We start from the raw sequence: 12,959 nt of genomic DNA on the forward strand, positions 1-12,959 counted from the left end.
GTTGGAGGTTTTGATGCTTAGGGACATTCTTTTTGGCGTCATTCTGCTTATGATTAAAAAAAAAAACTAGGTACTTCATACATTTGTGTATTCAATCACAGAAGTTCAGTTTCCAGTTTTTCACATTTCAGAAATATACAGGGAGTGGCAATAATGCTCTTCTGCAAAAACTTCTGGAGTTCGGCCTTCAATATCGCCATTTCCGGAGCCCCATCCTGTGATGAGTTTCACCAGTGATTTGCAAGAACTGTGTGTCGCTTCTGAGAGGAAGTATTTAATCCATGTTGTCTAAGGCCCTCTGGGGATGTGTCTTTTTTTTTTTTTTTTAAAGATTTTTATTTATTTGAGAGAGAGTGTGTGCGTGCACACAAGTCGGGGGAGCAGAGGGAGAGGGAGAAGCAGGCTCCCTGCTGAGCAGGGAGCCTGACGCAGGGCTTGATCCCAGGATCCAGAGATCATGACCCGAGCTGGAGGCAGATGCTTGAAGGACTGAGTCATCCGCTCACCCTTGCAGGTGCCTCTGCGATAGGTGCCCCGTTGGTCTGTATCCCTGAATGATAACGACATGCAGCGCCCCCTGCTGAACTGCAGTGCACATTAAGCATGAGTCGAATAACCTTTTAAAAAAATGATTTTTATTTGAGTACAGTTGACACACAAGGTTACATTGGTTTGAAGAATATACCATATTGATTCCGCAAGTCTTTACTTTGTCCTGCGCTCACCACAGGTGCTACCGTCTGTCACCACACAACAAGATTACAAGACCATTGAGTGTGTTCCCTAGGCCATAGCTTTTATTTCTATGACTTATTCAGAAACTTCCTTTGGGGGCACCTGGGTGGCTCTGTTGGTAGAGCCTCTGTCTTCGGCTTAGGTCATGATCCCAGAGTCTTGGGATGGAGCCCGGCATCGGCCTCTTTGCTCAGCGGGGAGCTAGCTTCTCCCTCTCCCCCTGCTTATGTTTGTGCTCTCAGTCTCTCTCTCTCGCTGTATCAAATAAATAAATAAAATCTTTAAAAAAATTTTAAGCCACTGAGATTTGGGACTTATTTGGGACCTCCGGGTACAAACCTGCTAAAAGGTGTTTTCTTTCTTTTTTATTTTTTAAGATTTTATTTATTTATTTGACAGAGACAGAGAGAGATCACAAGCAGGCAGAGAGGCAGGCCGGGGTGGGGAGGAGGCAGGCTCCCTGCCGAGCAGAACGCCCGATGTGGGGCTTGATCCCAGGACCCTGAGATCATGACCTGAGCTGAAGGCAGAGGCTTAACCCACTGAGCCACCCAGGCGCCCCAAAAGGTGTTTTCTTTTAAGGAAGAAAATATTTCTAATTTAGGCTTATAGCATTAAAGGAAAATGAAAAGTTTAGGCAACACATTTAACAATTTAGGGCAAAAACACAATATGAATTTTTTTTGCTTATTGGTGATTTTTTTAAAATTAAAAAAAAATTTTTTTTGATGGACAGTTGTTTCTATATCATTAACTTGATTCTCCACTTTGGTTTTTTTAGTCACCCATGGTAGCAATTCGTGCATGGGATGACTGCTGCAGCCCATTTCTACATTTTTTGAGTTACTGTCATTTTAAATCACAATGAAGATTCAGTAAATGCAACTAAGAATCATGGAATCTGGGTCCTAGTTTTCATATTGCCAGGGCATGACCTTCATCCTGTCTGGGTATTAGGACACCCTTCTAAAAATAGGTGTTGAAATAAATCATCCCGAATATCATTCTAGTTCTGTGGGTCTGTAATTCCAGGAAATCAGAGTAACATGCTGCTAACTATTTTGGGTTAGGGCTCTTCCACAAAATTTTAAAATATAAGAACCACGTCTGAGTATATCTCGGAATAACAATGATTCGAGGAATAAATGATGCTTAAATCTCATCTGCATCTTAAACTATCTCAGGGTATGGTACATTGTGCTGGCAGGGCTCCCCTGCATTTGTAAGTGCTATCTATGATTTTTTTTTTAAGATTTTTTTATTTTATTTATTCAACAGAGAGAGAGATCACAAGTAGGCAGAGAGGCAGGCAGAGAGAGAGGGGGAAGCAGGCTCCCTGCTGAGCAGAGAGCCCGGATGTGGGGCTCGATCTCAGGACCCTGGGACCATGACCTGAGCCGAAGGCAGTGGCTTAACCCACTGAGCCACCCAGGCGCCCTAGCTATGATTTTTTTAAAAAATAGATTTTCCAGGTTCTTCTGGTATTTAAGTTATTTTCCTTGTATTTAAGAATTTCTTCTTCTTTGGCACGCAGAAAAAGTTTCCTGGGGATGTAATGCAACTGTATGTCTGTCTTGTCTCATTTGCCTTTTTAGTTTCTCCAGTTTCTTGTAGAGATGTGCATGCCAAGATCTTTAACGCTTTTTCATGAGATTTGTCGACTTGATCAAATTTGCCTTGCTCTGTCTGAATTCTAGGACTTTGGGAAAGTGTTGGCAGGTGAACATTAATTAGCCTCTCGTTTTGATCACAGTGCAACAGCGGGTGCACTGAGACCTCTGCTCTCAAATCATCGGGTTGCTTTGCCGTCGGTGTGGATGGAAGGCTCGTGTGACAAAGCCTTCAGGATCAATTGCCATGTTCCTTCATGGTGGAAACTGTTACTGGTTTCTTGCTCTGGCTTTTGACTTTTGTTTTCCCAGAAGCCAAAGCAAGTGGGCCACACTCAGGTGCTTGGGTGGCTCATTGGGTTAAGCATCTGCCTTTGGTTCAGGTCATGATCCCAGGGTCCCGGGATCAAGCCTCATATCGGGCTCCTTACTTAGTAGGGAGCCTGCTGCCCACCCCCCCCTTCCCCCGCTTGTGCTCTCTTTCTTTCTGTCAAATATCATAAATAAAATATTAAGGAGAGGGGCGCCCCAGTGGCTCAGTGTGTTAAGCCTCTGCCTTCAGCTCAGATCATGATCTCAGGGTCCTGGGATCGAGCCCCGCATCGGGCTCTCTGCTCAGCAGGGAGCCTGCTTCCCTTCTCTCTCTCTGCCTACCTCTGCCTACTTGTGATCTCTGTCTGTCAAATAAATAAATAAAACCTTAAAAAGAAATCTTAAAGAGAAAAAAAGTAGGTGGGCCACAGAACCATCAAGCCACAGCCCCTGGCCTCTGGGGGGTATCCATCTAAGTTATGTTGATTTCATTGCTGTACTGATGGCTTGGTAAAGGGTCCAAGGGATCTTTGCAAGCGAGCTCAGTTGTTTTCTTTCATGCAGACAATGTTCTGGTTTGTTTATCTCTATTTATTATTATTTTTTGTGTATGTGTTGCAAAGGAATATAATCAGTATTGTAGCATGATCTTTTTTTATTTCGGAGATATAGAACAATGGGGAGAGTTACTCATAATGACTGTCATTCTTGTTGGTTGTAAAATATACTTTTAAGAATCAGATACTGCCTGAAAATAGAAGCCACCTGCATTGCACAGAGCTCCGGGCACTTATTTAAATTCAGTGGCAAATAAAATTATCTTTATGTAAAACTCAATTTTTAAGAAAGCAGCGGTGTGCCATTTTGACTAGCGTTACCTATTTTTATATTCCTAAAACATTTCCATTTTTTGCTTTCATCTGCATCTTAAATAGGTATCTCAGGGCATTCGATATCTTAGCTCAGTGCGCTCACCCAAAGAAATAAAAAATAACACAAATACAAACATGCCTCAGTCACAAGAATTCTTATTGGGCTTGAAGTCCCATGTACAAAGGCACCCCTTCAGTGCTTCGAAGTGCCGGAGAAGACTGAATTTAGCAGGCATCACCTTGTCGTCTTTGACCAGTCCTCTTAACCTCATCTCCAGCATTGGTGACTCACAAGGAAGTGCCTGTTAGAAAGGTGACCCAGAGCCTGGAGATTTCACTTGACTCAGTGGAATGCAGGAATGCGTAAGCCCCAAGGCCAAGCTCACAAACTGTAAGCTTTCTGTATGTTTGTGAACTGCAGTCTTGGGGTCTCTGCATAGGTATGAAAGGTATGTGGGGGGGGCGGTATTTCACTGATGCCTCTATGCTACCACACTCAAAGGAGCTAAGCCAGAATCCACATGTCGCAACTTGGGTGGCTTGGCCGGAGAGAAGAGTAAACGGGAGGGACTGCGGTAAGCAGGGCTGTCCTGAAGTGTGTTCAGATTTGACGGTATGAGAGATATGTGCATTTTGCTTGATTATTTTCAGTGGGACATTTGCTATTTTAGATATTCTTTCCAAGCCTTCTAGAAGCTAGAACTATTTTTTTAAAGATTTATTTATTTATTTTTAAAGATTTGATTTATTTATTTGACAGACAGAGATTACAAGTAGGCAGAGAGGCAGGCAGAGAGAGAGGAGGAAGCAGGCTCCCCGCTGAGCAGAGAGCCCAGGTCCCTGGGACCACGACCCGAGCCGAAGGCAGAGGCCTTAACCCACTGAGCCACCCAGGTGCCCCTAGAAGCTAGTACTTTCGATTGCTTGAGGTGTTACCATAGTTATTTTCTCCGAGTCGGATGGATGAAATTAAGAAAAGAGATGATGGGTGTTACCCGAACCGACTGTGTTAATCACTTCACCATAGATGTAAATCAGACCGTTGTGCTGTCTGCCTTCAACTTATACAGCCATGTGTCTCAGCTACTTCTCATTACAGTGGGGAAAATGGAAAATTCTGCTAATTCCATTAGTCTGGACTTTCAGTGAATAGAGCTCTGCGATTTCTCTTAGCTCACCAACTACGCACAAAGGGAGTGAGCTCTATTCTTTTGGTACTTAGCATTTGAGTAAGTGTGGATTGATTTTTCATTCACACTTCCCAAGTTTTACAGCACACTTAAGTAACTGTACCTACACACCTTATGGGCTTGTTAACGAATAAGTTAATTTTTTTTTTAAGATTTGTATTTATTTATTTGAGGGGGGAAGACAAGCAGCAGGGAGCAGAGGGAGGAGAAGCAAGGAACCCAAAGTGGGGCTCGATCCCAGGACCCCAGGATCATGACCTGAGTGGAAGGCAAGCCACCCAGGTACCCTGATAGGTTTGATATTTGGGGAGAAAAATGTTTAAGCTCAACAAAATGAAAGAAAATTAAAGAGCAGGGGAGCAAGAATTCTTGCATAAATGTTCTCTAACCTGTCTCTGTTGGGTTCTGAGGTCAAGAGTGAGCCATTTCTCCTGGGGGAGGGGGGTGCCCAGCCTGTGTCAGCTGCTGCTGCTAAGTGTCAGTTATGTGGGGCCCCTGACCCCTTTCCACTTTCAGAACCAGAATAGAACTAATTGTAGCATCAGGATGCAATGCATTCCAAAATATATTTACTCTGAACCAGTAATCTCTTCCACATCCTGCAAAGCCATCAAGGACATATTTTTTTTGTCACTTAGAATTTTTTTGACATTGGATTTGAAATTCTAACCCTCAAATAATGCTGAAAAAAAATGCCATAGTTCAACTAATCCAACTTGTCCATCGTTCAGATCTTTTAATAATGAACTTTATGGAACCATCCACATTCTTTTACTATGATGGAATTTTGCCGTTAAGCTTCACGTAAAACAAGAGGACTAATTTTAGAGGGCATCTTTCGACTATGGTATTTGCTATTATGGCATTGGGTCTGTATCCACACCCAAGCCTTGGCTCAACCACAAATCGGCTAAGTTTGCATCTCTTTTCTTCATTGTCTTCGTTCTTTAAACTTTATCTTCTGCTCAGAAGCTGCCTCACTCTTCTTGCAATAAGCTCCCAGCATTGGACAAAGTCCCTCCTTAACCACAGTAAAAGAGAAAAAAAGTGTGATCTTCACAAGAAACATAAAACGAACACACATGAACCTATAATGAACTGAAATGAGGAGCAGAAATAGGAAACCTCGAATTTTGTCCCTGAATTAACTGCACCCCTCAATAGGGCCGGGTTGTTGTTGTTGTCGTTGTTTTTGTAGTTTATGCTGTGCCTGGAGTTGGAAGACCTGCGTCTGAGCCTGGCTGAGTTTCTCTCTCAACCCTTCATCCTTCTCAGGCTCCTGTTTCTATCTACGATGTTGCTACATCTGTACTTGGAGTACCGTTTATTTCTATTGCTAATGATTCTACAGGATGGTGTGTGTGTGGATCTGTTCAGTCAAACACGAAGCACGTACCAAGTGTTCATTTAAAAAAAAATTGCCTTGGGGCTCCCGGGTGGCTCAGTGGGTTAAGCCGCTGCCTTCGGCTCAGGTCATGATCTTAGGGTCCTGGGATCGAGCCCCACATCAGGCTCTCTGCTTAGCGGAGAAGCTGCTTCCCCCTTTCTCTCTGCCTGCTTGTGATCTCTCTCTTTCTGTTACATAAATAAATAAAATCTTGAAAAAAATTGCTTTGAACTCATGCAAGGGACTCTAAATAAGAAGTCAGAAATCCTAAACTGTGGGGCGCCTGGGTGGTTTAGTGGGTTAAAGCCGCTGCCTTCGGCTCGGGTCATGATCTCAGGGTCCTGGGATCGAGCCCTGCGTCGGGCTCTCTGTTCTGCAGGGAGCCTGCTTCCTCCTCTCTCTCTGCCTGCCTCTCTGTCTACTTGTGATCTCTCTCTCTGTCAAATAAAAAAAAAAAAATCCTTTCACGGCTTTCACTGTATTGAGATTAAGACACAAATTCCTTATCTTGGGCTTTCAGGTGCCCAAAGGAAGGAATTGGCACTTGCTTATCTCTCTAATCTGCCCCCTCCCTTCCACTCTGCCTCTTTCTTTCTAAATGTCAGCCCTCCTGGTCAGCTCTGAGTCACCAAGGTCTGACCCGGGGCTTCACCCACGTGCTGTCTCCCCACTATTCTTCCCAGGGTCAGCTTTGATCCTTAGTTTAAATGTTTCTTCAGACCAGCCTTTTCTGACTGCTCGCAGGGTGGTGCTCTCCCCCCTGCTCTAAGCCCCTTCTCTGCTTCCTTATCAACGACCACAGCAGAGTCCGACCCTCCCTTGGTCTCTGACTGAAGAGTTCTTTGTCGAACGAATGGAGGGGTTCGCATTCCTTCTACTCCTTTTTCTTTTCTCTACGTATTTTGTCTTTGCCTCCTTTTTTCAAAGTCAATATATAGCTTAATAATTTTTAAAAAGATTTCATTTATTTCTTTGACACAGAGAGAGAGCACACAAGCAGGGGGAGCAGCAGGCAGAGGGAGAAGCAGGCTCCCCACTGAGCAGGGAGCCCGATGCAGGACTCCATCCCAGGACCCTGGGATCATGACCCGAGCCGAAGGCAGACACTTAAATGAGCCAGCCAGGCGCCCTCGCTTACATAATTTTTTTTCTGATTATAAAAGTAGTGTACATCTGTGTCAAAAAACAAGGTGACACTTAAGTATGTAAAGAACATGGAAATCGCTGAACTTCCGTCACCCAAGGAGACCAGAGCTGACATTTTATTGTATATACTTAAAAGCTAGTTTTTCTTCTTCTTTTTTTTTTTTTTTAAGATTTTATTTATTTGACAGAGAGAAGCACAGTGAGAGAGGGAACACAAGCAGAGGGAATGGGAGAAGGAGAGCCAGGCTTCCCGCTGAGCAGGGAGCTGGATGCAGGACTCGAACCCAGGACCCTGGGATCATGACCTGAGCCGAAGGCAGACACTTAACGACTGAGCCACCCAGGCTCCCCAAAAGCTAGCTCTTAATTTAATTTTTTAAAGGATTTTATTTATTTATTTGAGACAAAGAGATAGAAATAGCAACAGATAGCGAGAGAGAGAGCATGATAAGCCGGAAGAGAGGGACAGGCAGACCCCCGGCTGAGCCGGGGGCCTGACATGGGGCTCAATCTGAGGACCCTGCGATCATGACCTGAGTCGAAGGCAGACAGTTCACTGACGGGCTGAGCCACCTTTTTTTCTTTTTTAAAAAATTTTATTCATTTGTTTGAGAGAGCGAGCGAGCGAGCGAGCATGAGCAGGAAGGAGGGGGGGAAGCAGGTTCCCTGCTCAAAAGCTAGTTCTTAATTTTAAAAAGAAGGGGAGAGCAATCCTTTTCTTTCCAAAATGTAACAAAACCACGTTGTTTTGGCCTCGAAAGGTCTTCAATTAGTCAAAGCTGTGCATCCTTGGAAGGAAGGAAGCCTTTTCCTTCCGTTGACAATCGTGATCTTCTTCTCTGCCTTGGGAGCTCGGCTGACCTTGGCTCTTCCAGGCATAATATGGCATTGATCTTTGGTTGGAAAAGAGGAGCTGTATTCTTGCCTCTCACGGCCCGCACTGCAGACCGGGCATTTGAATGCCTTGGACTGTGTATTTGGAGACGCTAACAGCTGCGTGGGCTATTTCCAATCCTCTCCGAGATCCACCCAGGATGTGACCCTGGGAATGCCTGTCATTTTTCTTGCTGGGGGGAAGGATGGATGTAAAATTGGTGAGCATTATTCAGCGGTGAAAATTAGGTGAGAAATTCTTCAACACATTGTAGACTCGGCATCTGGTATCTGGAGAAAACCGCATTCCTTTCCGTGGGTCTCAGAACGCTCAATGGCCTGAACTTGGATGTTTTAGAGAGTCTGTTCCTATCAGTGTTTTTCCAGAGAAACAAATTTCCTTCCCTCCTCTGTGTGTGTGTGTGAAAGAGAGAACAGCATTGTTGCACAGTCCATAAATTACCAACAACAAGCAAACCACACGAAAACCTTGATTTTTCTCTTTTTTAAAAAGTCTTATTTATTTTTCAGAGAGAGAGAGAGAGAGAGAGAGAGAGCACAAGCAGGGGGAACGGCAGGCAGAGGCAGAGGGAGAAGCAGGCTCCCCGCCTGATACGGGACTCGATTCCAGAACCCTGGGACCATGACCCCAGCCAAAGGCAGACACTTAACTGACGGAGCCACCCAGGCACCCCAAATTTTCTCTTTAAATAAGAAAACCATTTGGATCGATGATTAGGAGACCATGGGCAAGTCCTTCCCTTCTTTGATGCAGCGAAATGCACAAATGAATTGAGTTTCTAGGTGTTTATACTTACCTCCGGCTCAGTCATTAAATGATTCTTTGACACTCTTTTGGGCTCTGACTAGGCTGAGAAATCCTTGTTATATTCTGGTAGGGCCGATTTCCTGGATTTTTTTTTAATCTTTTGCAACCCAGAGGCTAACAGAAATCAGAATTAGGGGTGCCTGGGTGGCTCAGTCGGTTAAGCAGGCTTGTGGGTTCAAGGCCCGGGTGGGGCTCCCTGCACAGTGGGGCATTTGCTTGGGATTCTCTTTCTGTCTCTGCTCCCCCTCCCTGCACGCACATGCGCGCTCTCTCTCTCAATAAATAAATAAATAAAAATTTAAAAAGAAGTTAAAATTAAATATTTCTGTCCCTTTTATCTAATAATATGAAATTATTTGATATTCTAGGATTGCTTTGTTTGTTTGGGAAAGATGTTTAAAATTAGAACTATGGTATTTTCCTCGGCTACGAATACTGAAAACCTGTCACTATTAGATTTTGATGATTTGTTTGGGTGTTTGGAAGGGTGCAGCCGCTATTGTCAGAGTCCCGCCCACTTCCTTTCAGATCTTACCATTTACTGCCTGGGGACTTCCTGCTGCAGGTGTCTGGAACGTCAACTCTGTTCCCTCCCTTAACCGACTATTTGCAATCAAACCTTTGTCTCAAGTCATACCTCACCCCCACTTTGGGGGACCCCTGATCTAAATCAAACCTTACTCTACTATCCTTGGTCGATAAAAAAATTTTTTGGCTTCATCCACTTAATTGGTACTTTATGTATTTTCATTGTCTGGTAACACCTTGTTTTAATTATCTCAGGAATAATGTCTTCATTTTTATTCTTCTCGGTAAAGGGCACGCTAATCTCAAACAAGATTAGGGCAATTGAAACACGGCGAAAGCCTCAGGAAAAAGAAAGAACACAATCGTAGTCTGAGTTCTTGTCTCAGCCGTGGCACTTAGGGACAGAGTGGAATATGGACCATGTGTGGAATTTCATGACTAAACTTATAATTAAACGTTTGTTCTGGCTTTTCACAGCATCTCCTGTTCTAGAGGGTAGCCAAGGACTTATAAGGAATTTGTGGTTTTAGTGACGGTGAGGTCTGAGGTCAAATAACATTTAACTCACCTTGATGGAAGAGCTCTCCGCCTTGGAATTCGGTCTTCTGTGTGGAGGGCACCACTGAAAGCCAAACACAAACATTCGCAGAACGCAAGGGCACGTATGCAGAAGGTACCAGGACCTTGAAGGCACAGGGCAAGTGACTCTCGTAGGCTCTTTGGGACAGTTGATGTCTGGGTTTTCAGCCGTAGTCCCTGCCAGCTGTGCCTAGCCTTGGTCACGTGGGTGATGGGTTCCAAGGTCATGGTGGAACCAAATCCACTCAGTGGCTGGAAGCCCATTCTGTGTGTGCCAGTAGTGTGTCCTGTAATGCGGGGAGAAAGGCAGCAGAACATGGTGATTGGGGGGTACAGGGCAAAAATCATTTTTAATGGATAGGTCTATTCACAAATTTAAGAAATGCAATTCCTCCCCAAAACTAAAAATAAATATCCATGTGTATTAAAGCAAAATAATAATAATAACAATAATAATAATGATAATAAAAATGCTTGGTATTATTTGAACATGAAAAATAAGTGGAATGATTATTTTGGTTACATTTTCAAAACTTCATGAGTTTTTAGTCCTATCTGGCTCTAATGGGCAGGTTCCTGACGTTTTTCTAAAGAATGATCTTTTTCTGGTATGGACATATTATTTTTTAGTTATTTCTAATATCTGCAACAGTTCTTGAAGTACTTTATGTTGATGAAGTTGAAATTGGTGGGTGTCTGACTCTTGATTTCAGCTCAGGTCATGATGTCAGGGTTGTGACATCGAGCCTGGCCTTGGGCTCCACTCTGGACTTGGAACCTGCTTAAGATTCTCTCTCTCCCTCTGCCTCTGTTCCCCCGCCCTTGTGCATGCATGCTCTCTCTCTCTCTAGAAGAAATTAAAGGGCGCCTGGGTGACTCAGTGGGTTGAGCCTCTGCCTTTGGCTCAGGTCATGATCTCAGGATCTTGGGATCGAGCCCCACATCAGGCTCTCTGCTCAGCGGGGAGCCTGCTTCCTCCTCTTCCTCTGCCTGCCTCTCTGCCTACTTGTGATCTCTCTCTCTGTGTCAAATAAAATAAAATAAAAATATTTAAAAGAAATAAAAAAAAGTTGTCATTTTTGACACCTTTATTGACTCTTGTCTGTAAACCATAATATTCTTTATTTAAGAAACATAATCTCTCGGGGTGCCTGGCTGGCTCCGTCAGAGGAGAGCGTGACTCTTAATCTCGGGGTTGTGGGTTTGAGCCCCACATTAGGTGTAGAGATGACTTAAAAATAAAACCTTTAGGGGGCGCCTGGGTGGCTCGGGCATTAAGCGTCTGCCTTTGGTTCAGGTCATGATCTCAGGGTCCTGGGATCGAGCCCCACATTGGGCTCTCTGCTCAGTGGGGAGCCTGCTTCTCCCTCTGCCACTCCCCCAGCTTGTGTTCCCTCTCTCGCTGTGTCTCTCTGTCAAATAAATAAATAAAATCTTAAAAAATAATCATAATAAAAAAATAAAACCTAAAAAAAAAACCCAATATCTCTACAAGAACTGAGTTAGGAGGTTAAAACTAAACTAAACTAAATATGATGTTTGACACTGATTTTTTTTTTTTTGCTTCCACTTGAAGTACCTTTTTAAAATTAAGTTTTAAATTTGAATTCCTATACAGTTACCATACAATGTTATATTAGTTTCAGATGTACAACACAGTGATTCAACAATTCTATAAATGACTCCGTGCTCACCATGACAAGTGTGCTCCCAATCCCCGTCACCTACTTCATCTGTCCCCTACCCATCCCTGGAGTAACTTTTGTTTTGTTTTGTTTTAAAGATTTTATTTATTTGACGGAGAGGACACAGCGGGAGAAGGAACACAAGCAGGGAGAGTGGGAGAGGGAGAAGCAGGCTTGCTTGTTTTCTCTTTCCTTCCTTTTCCCTCCCTCCCTCCCTCCCTCCCTCGTTCCCTTCCTCCTTCCTACCATGCATACATGCATACATGCATGAGATCATAAAGTATTTGTCTTTCTCTGTCTTATTTCATAACATAATGCCCTCAAGGTCTATACGTGTTTTCACAAATGGCAGGATTTCCTCACTGTTTTTTTTTTAATCTATTTGACAGAGAGAGATCATAAGTAAACAGAAAGGCAGGCAGAGAGAGAGAGAGAGAGAGAGAGAGAGAGGGAAGCAGGCTCCCTGCTGAGCAGAGAGCCCGATGCGGGACTCGATCCCAGGACCCTGAGATCATGGCCTGAGCCGAAGGCAGCGGCTTAACCCACCAAGCCACCCAGGCGCCCCTCACTGTTGTTTTTTGATGGCTGAGTACTCTTCCATTGTGCGAGCACAACAGCTTCTCTGTTCGTCCATCCCCTGGTGGACATGCCCGGCTGCTTCCAGGTCTCGGCTGTTGTCGGTAACGCTGCAGTGAACACGGGGGTTCCCACACCTTTCCCAGGTAGTGTTTTCGTTTCCTTTGGCTGTGTTCCCAGAAGAGGAATTGCTGGATCGCGTGGTCATGGGTTTTTGGGGTTGTTTTTAATTAGACATCTGCTTCATCGCAAAAATTATGTAGTTTACTTGGCACATTCAAAATTTGTAAAATTTGAAAAATATAGCTTCTATTTGCAATTTCTTTGGGTGAAATTATGACTTACATTTGCGCCACAGCCAATTCCAGTTATAATTCTGCTCCATATCTTAAAAAAAAAAAAAAAGATTTTATTTATTTATTTGAGAGAGAGAGAGAGAGAGCCAGCAAGCGTATGTGAGCAGGGTTGGGGGCACGGAACAAGCAGACTCTACACCGACTGGGGAGCCCAGCGCAGGGCTGGATCCCATGACCCTGAGATCATGACCTGAGCCGAAACCAAGAGTAGGCTACTTAACTGAACCACGTAGGTCCACAGTTCTGCTCCATATCTTAATTTAATGAGATATCTTAATTTA

At 43.9% G+C, this 12,959-nt stretch overlaps 1 pseudogene; it reads right to left on the reverse strand.

Moving 5' to 3' along the window:
* LOC123942255 overlaps positions 1-12,530 on the reverse strand; it is a 28,269-nt pseudogene extending 15,739 nt beyond the window's left edge.
* Between the last annotated feature and the right edge of the window lie 429 nt (positions 12,531-12,959).

Source organism: Meles meles, chromosome 5 (genome assembly GCF_922984935.1).
Source record: "Meles meles chromosome 5, mMelMel3.1 paternal haplotype, whole genome shotgun sequence".
NCBI lineage: Eukaryota > Metazoa > Chordata > Mammalia > Carnivora > Mustelidae > Meles > Meles meles.